A 7,801-nucleotide genomic window follows, 5' to 3' on the forward strand; every position below is an offset into this window, starting at 1 on the left:
AGAAATATTTTGGGTCTTTTAGATTTAAATTAATTTAAATTTAATATGCACAAATTTAGGGAGAATTTGTTGAATAGCTCATAAATCAGACGTGTTAAGACGGATCTCTCAAATTGTGCTGATAAAACAGTTGTTTGATGACACTATACATCAAACGGATTGTGCCTAAGTATCTTGTAACTTAAGCATAGTCAGACGTTAAACTATTAGGCAGACGTATGCTGACACAACTGTGTTGTAATTCATCAGACGCCTTCAGAACAGATGTCTTATTAAACTTAAATGCAAGACATGTGGAAAGCACAGTCAGTCGGTTGTGCAAGTGCTCTTGGACGACTCGTCTTATGTCGAGTGGGACATCTGTTTTAATCTTATTAATATGATGTCATTTAAATCTCATCTTAAAAAGTGAATGGTAACCCAAGACTGTGGGGTTTATACACCACAACCAAGGATTTCAGCCAAGGACCGAGAGTCCTTAACACCTTAACCAAGAGGCTCCTCGACCCAAACTGAGGGTCATTAGACCTCGACCTATAAAGACCCAAGTCTTAGGACTCTTGTCCTAAGGCCTATTTGGTTCCACTTTTCAAAACCCAAAATTATTTTTGTAATTTTGGGACCTCAAACCATTTTCTAAAATTCCCGAAAAATTAGAAAATGTTTTCAAAATATTTTTGGGATATTTCAAAAAAAAATATATTTTAACAAATGTCTGTTTGGATTTTTTCTAAAACACTAACATTCTTAAAATGGTTGATGTTGTTTATGTATATTAATCCTTATTCATAATCAGCGACATGGACCAGCATTTAAATATTGTTGTTTCAATATTTTAAATAACGTTAAACTTAGAAGCATGACAAGGACCAGAAGAATAATCGGTAAAAATAAATGTTATACAACCGATTTTCAAAAGCCAACTTTATAAGTAGAGATTGTTTATCGATGTGTGAAAATTAATGATATAGCATAAATAATGAGTTTCTAGAATTGTTAAGGCATTATTGGCAGGTTGGTTGTGATAAGGAAAAAAATTGAAGAATATAGGATTGTAAAAAGACCAAAGAAATAAATCATGAATGGGGACAGGGGTTATAGATTAAGTTGAACAACAAAAGAGCCGAAGGAATGTCTACATTGGATAACCAAGAGATGATTTGAATGTTAAGGATAGAAGAGTTTGGCTAAATGTTTGATTGGTTATTTAGTTTTTTTATTAGATTTCAATTGGTTTTTTAGATTGATATATGTATATACATTTTTAGGTTGAATTGTTTTCTTGGTTGTTTGATGCATATGATTCTTGTTGTGTGCTTAAACGATAAATTTTAACACATAAACAAAGAAATAATTATGTTTCTTAAAAAATAATAAGTAACAACATTCGTTTCTTTTATTTAATAAAAGTTTTATCGTTTTCTTGAAAATAACAAATTTAACCTAGAGTGCATTTAATTTGATGTTATATGCACACTGAACAAGTTTAATTTGTAATACAGTAAAATAATTAGTTTGAGAGCATGTAGTAGCATGCATAACTGTATGTATCAACAACTTTAGCTTTGTGTTTGTTATTAATAACTATTTTTTCAATTTTTTAATGTGTCCATCTAATAAAATTGTAAAAAAACTTCTTTATTTGCATATTTTCATCAATTGTTGGCATGACTTTTGTCCCTTTACTTAGCTGCAAAAACATATGCATATGGGAGGACTAGAGGTATTTGCAACATCATTCATTGTTACTGTATTTATTGGAGTGTATGCGTCGATAAAAGGCATGATATCAAAGTTCATGTAAATTTCTCTGTATTTGAGTCTAATGATCTTATTTGTGGCATTATGGGTACCTTTAGCAATACCACCACTTCAAAAATTGAGCTGATTTACGTTAAAAATGTGACAATCTCAAGTTATGCCCATATCGAATATAGAATCTAATTAGCTTTTAGACACAAACCAGTTATAGAGGCTAAGATCATACATGAATGTTAAAAAGGAAATACATGTGGAACTATTCTAACAATGGTCTATACAAACAAGTTTGGACAAATATCTAAATCTGTCAAAACTATTCTGTTTGATTGGTCTTGTCTTCAACAATTAGTTTGTTTGGGAAGGACTTTGCATCCACTTTTGATTAGTATACAAGGTATGAACTTATCTCCTAGGATCGAAATCTTAGGAAAGATAAGCATTACATAATTTGTTTTTCACAATGAAAATGATAAGAATTAGAGTTCATCACTCGTATAACTGGTATGTTTCAGGGACAAAAGGTTGTTGTCAAAACCAGTCATAATTGCGTATAATTCAATGTTTGATTTATATTTTTTACTTACAAGTTAAAGTAGCATCAACTTGGACATCAGCATAGTCATTCTACAAACCTGCTATGGTGCCTTAAATTCAATAACCTTAGCCACATTAAGTGAGATTTTTTATCATCAAAACTACACATTAAGTCAGGATCTTGTTCTCACAAATATTTCATTTGGTATTTTGCTCTTTGGGAAAATAGCTAGCTCTTATATGATAATGTAATTGAATGTGGAAAGAGCATCTACATGGGATTTAAATGCTATCAGGAAACATTTATTATTTAGGGATCTACTTGTTGTGATCCTTTGACTTATTCTACCGTTCACAACTAGGAGTTTTTTCACAAATAATTAAAGTCGATAGATTGTCATGTTCTACAAAGTTTTACTCTCAGTATATGATTCCAATTCATTTTGATTAACATAGACTTGAAATTAATCATCTTCCTAAAACCTAATTTCACTACAAACGTAATTTTAGCATAGGTGAAAATTAAAAGAAAAAATACTTTTTCCAACCATTATATATATATAACCACCTTTATTTTTTTTATATAAAACCTTATTATTTAACTATTCTAAGTTTAATATTTTTTATATTTTATTCTTGAACTTTATAAATATTTTATTTCACTATTGTAATTTTTAAATTAAATTTAACTTACAATTTTATTGACATTAAAATTTTATTATTTTTTTAATATAACATAATTTTAAAAAAAATTATAGTATTAATAATTTTTTTATTAACATCTGTCTTTTAATTAATTAATATTTAAACTTAATTTAATTAAAAGTAAAATATAATATAAACTAAAAATAAATTAGTTAAACATTATATTATATTTAAGAATAAAAAATTAACTTATATATTTTTTCAAATTAGTAATCTGTCTTTTCTCTATATGTAGATTAGGCTGAATAGCCCAAGCCTAATTAAATTTATGTGAATAGACCGCTTCATTTTTGTTGAGTCAATTAAAATGAACATAGGAAATAAGTTTATTCAAATCAACATTGTTCTAATTATGAACTGACATTATTTTGATGATGGACATTATTTTGATGATGTGAGGATAATCAAAGTAAAACTTAGTCATGCATAGACAAAGCTGAAGACCTTACTTTGATGCTGCAAAAGAATAAAACTAATTTGGGTAATTTATTTTGTGCAGGCACAAATCTAAAGGATTATGCTACTTCATACCACGTCTGAAGCAGGTACTTATAAATGTCTTTCTATTTTAGACAGAGTCTGAAATAGCGCAGTTAGACGAGGTTTAACTCCTTTACACGCAGTCTAAAGGAAAGCGCAGTTAGACGAGGTCAAACTCCTTTAGACACGGTCTAATGGAAAGCGCAGTTAGACGAGTTCTAATGGAAAGCGCAGTTAAATGAGATCTAACTCCTTTAGACGTGGTCTAAAGGAAAGCGTAGTTAGACGAGGTCTAAAGGAAAGCGTAGTTAGACGAGGTCTAACTCCTTTAGATGTGGTCTAAAGGGAAGCACATTTAGATGAGGTCTAACTCCTTTAGATGCGGTCTAAAGGAAAGCGCAGTTAGACGAGGTCCAACTCATTTAGATGCGGTCTAAAGGAAAGCGTAGTTAAACAAGGTCTAACTCCTTTAGACGTGATCTAAAGGAAAACTTAGTTAGACGAGGAATAACTACCTTAAATACGGTCTAAAGAGAACGTTTGATGCCTTTCATTAGCAGTCGTATGAAGGAAGCATCCGTCTAACCACGTTCTCACTCAGATCTTGATAGGATCGGTGTAATCAATAGAGATGGGGGTATGACAATTGATAACAACATCAGATAAACGGATTGTTAGAAATCCTGTTAGGGATTAATATCACTTTCTATTCTTCGTAAACCTTCACAAACTCTTGAAAATGATTCAAGTGTGGAACTGTTTATTTGGGTTTGAAGCTTTGAACCAATAAGATTATAAGGACTGAAAGTAAAGAACACAGCAAGTTGTTTATGAATGTTCGGAACTAATTCTCCTACGTCACCCTTTCTTCCAACAACCAGAAGGATTTCACTAAACTTCTTTGAATCAAATATAACTTACTAAATAGCTAACACTCTATTGAACAAAACAAATTTTGTTCAACTTACAATATGATCGAATATCTCTCAGTTAAACATTGTTTTTGATTATCTCTTGAATTTGGAAAAATGATGTACAATTAGTAAGTGCAAGAGAAAATGAGTAAGAAGAATTCAATTCAATAACTAGTAGACCGAGAGAAGAGAGAGATTCGGTCGTTGTCCTTGAGCATCTATTTGTAGTAGAAGGACACCAACAGTCGAATCTTCTTCATGGACTCATGGCACGTGCCCATTGAATGGTCGCCTAAAGGACAGAGTACAGCAGACTCTATGCTCATGGAACGCGGCCGTACTGAATGGTAGTGCGTCGGATATCCTTCTGCAACTTTCCTATACTGAACATGTAGTGGGAGGAATATTCGCGTACGTGGCGTTCATTCATTGGATGCAAATAGTTGGCGTACTGGTCTACAAGAGAAAATGGAGCAGGAGTAGCGTACAGCTAGTTGATCGTGGGTAGACGTATGCTAACTTCAAATAGTTGTTGAAGAGAGGCATTAGACGTGCTCCATTAGACTGTCAAGTCTAAGGGAGTTAGACACCAACGTCTAACAGCGAGTTCTATTAGACTACCACATCTAATGCAGTTAGACTACAACGTCTAACTTCGCATCACTTCAGACTAATCTGAAAGAGTTAGACGCCAACGTTTAACTACGTGTTTGTTAGACTGACACGTCTAACTACATATCTGTTAAACTGGCATGTCTAACTACGTATCTATTAGACTGACACATCTAACTACATATCAGTTAGACTGACATGTCTAACTATGCATCATTTAGATTGGCACGTCTAACTACGTATCTGTTAGACAAGTATGTCTAACTACATATCTGTTAGACTGGCACGTCTAACTACGTATTTGTTAGACTGACACGTCTAACTACGTATCTGTTTACTGGCTCGTCTAACTAAGTATTTGTTAGACTGACACGTCTAAGTATGTATCTGTTAGATTGGCACGTCTAACTACCTAGTTGTTAGACTGGCACATCTAACAACGTATCTATTAGACTAGCACGTCTAACTACGTATCTATTAGACTGACATGTCAAACTACGTATCTGATAGACTGGCATGTCTAACTACGTAACACGTCTAATTTGCCTGCTTAGACCACGTCTAAATTAGCCAGATCTGATGCACCTACATAGAAACAATTAGACGACTTAGCTTCGTTTATTCAACTTTTAATCATGGCTAATTTTTACTCATACATCATCAAAATAACGTTAATAAATTTAACTTGACCCAACAATTTCCCCCTTTTTGATGATGTTAAAACTTAGTTAACTGATTAAACCATATAAGCATAATTAACAAAGCAACAAGAGATCATATATTTATATTTTCAAAAGTTTAGGAGATACATAGCATGATCGAAGATTTTTCAAAAGCAGCAAAAGATTTTCTTTCCCCCTAAATCTAAGGCCATGTCTTTCATTTTTCCCCCTTTTTAACATCATCGGGAGGGAAGATTCCTACTGATCTCTTTCGTCCAGAAAGATCTCCCGATTTCTTTTCTTCTACTTGAGCCTCCTGGCTTGGATAATGAGGATTTGCAGAAAGGAGATACTCAACCCTTTGAATATGACCATTTCTTTTATAAATGAATGATGACGTATGACCATTAATGCAATGATTATATGAACCCTCAAAGATGAAAGGATATATGTTCCCAAGGGATGCATCATTTACTATAATCAGCATTTAAGACCATAATCATCAAAATTGTCATCAATATCATGCGTGCAGAATAAAGTCATCCAAAATTTTAGTCATTCTTTTATCATTGAGAGACATGTGTCTTCAAGTCTTTGAAGAATTGACCATTTAATTTTGGTGGGAATAGTACACAGACAACTACAATAGCAATGGACAGCTGTCCCAACTAGCCTGAACATGAGCAGTCTAAGTACACATGTAGTTAGACGTCTAACTTACTTTTCACACTTTATGCCTCTAATCTGGATAGACGTCTATTAGACGTCAGCGTCTAATCACGCTTGTCTTATAGACTACCAAAAGTCTATTAGACTTTGGACATCTACTTACGCATAAACACCACGTGGTAGATGTATGTCTAGTTAGACACAAACCTATAACCATGCTAGTCCCACAAACGTTTAAACATCTTATAGACTATGACGTCTAACTGCGCAGGTTATCAACCAAGACATTTATCCAAACAGAAGTATAGATTTTTTAAGCAAATATGCATCTAAGTAGATATGCTCCTTAGACTATTGATCCATTTGACATATTGAGACCTTTGTCTATATGTCTGTCCAGTTACATTTGAACACCATGTTCCCCCTCAATGTATGCATGATCAGTTCAAATAAATCTGTCAAAATCAACAAGCCCTAGAATATATCTAAAGTGAGAAAACTTAGTCTCGGATAGTGGCTTCGAGAGGATGTCTACCGTTTGTTGATCGGGACATATTCAAGGCGAATATTCTTCTGACATGCTCTCGGATGAAATGATGTCGGATTTTGATGTGCTTTGTCCAAGAGTGCAGAACTGGATTATAGGTGATTGCAATTGCACTTGTGTTGTCGCATAAAATCGGAGAATTTTCTTCTTCAATTCCATAGTCAATCAACTACTGTTGGATCCATAAGAGCTGAGAGCAACAACTTCTTGCTGCAAGATACTCGGCTTCAACTATAGACGTAGCGACTAACGTCTACTTCTTGCTGAACCAAAAGATCAAACGATCACCAATAAACTGGCAAGTTCCACTGGTGTTTTTCGATTAATGTTGCAACCTGCATAATTTGCATTTGAGTAACTTGTTAAATTGAAACTGGAATCCTTTGGATACCACAGTCCCATATTTCAATATACGCTTAGCACTAGTGAGATGAGAAAGTTTAGGATTAGTCTGGAATCTTCCACACACATCGATAGCAAACCGAATGTCGGGTCGACTAACAGTAAGGTAGAGTAGAGAGTCGATAAGCCCTCTATAGGCAGTGATGTAAACGCTTTGTCCAACTTCATCTTTGTCTAGCTTGCTAGAGGAACTCATTGGAGTGGCAGCAGTAGAGCAACTCTCCATTCCAAACTTCTTTATCAATTCCTTGGTATATTTGGCTTGGATGATGACGGTCCCTGTTTCAAGTTAACGAACTTGAAGACCAAGAAAGAAGGTTAATTCTCCCATCATTCTCATCTCAAATCTGTCCTGCATCAGCTTGGCAAATATCTCACACAATTTGGGGTTAGTTGATCCAAATATGATATCATCAACATATACTTACACAAGCAGAATATGAGAATCTTAACCAAATCTAAATAATTTTTGTCTACTGACCCAATAACAAAATCATGATCAAACAGAAACTTTG

This window comes from Impatiens glandulifera, chromosome 2, assembly GCF_907164915.1.
Source record: "Impatiens glandulifera chromosome 2, dImpGla2.1, whole genome shotgun sequence".
Classification (NCBI taxonomy): Eukaryota; Viridiplantae; Streptophyta; class Magnoliopsida; order Ericales; family Balsaminaceae; genus Impatiens; species Impatiens glandulifera.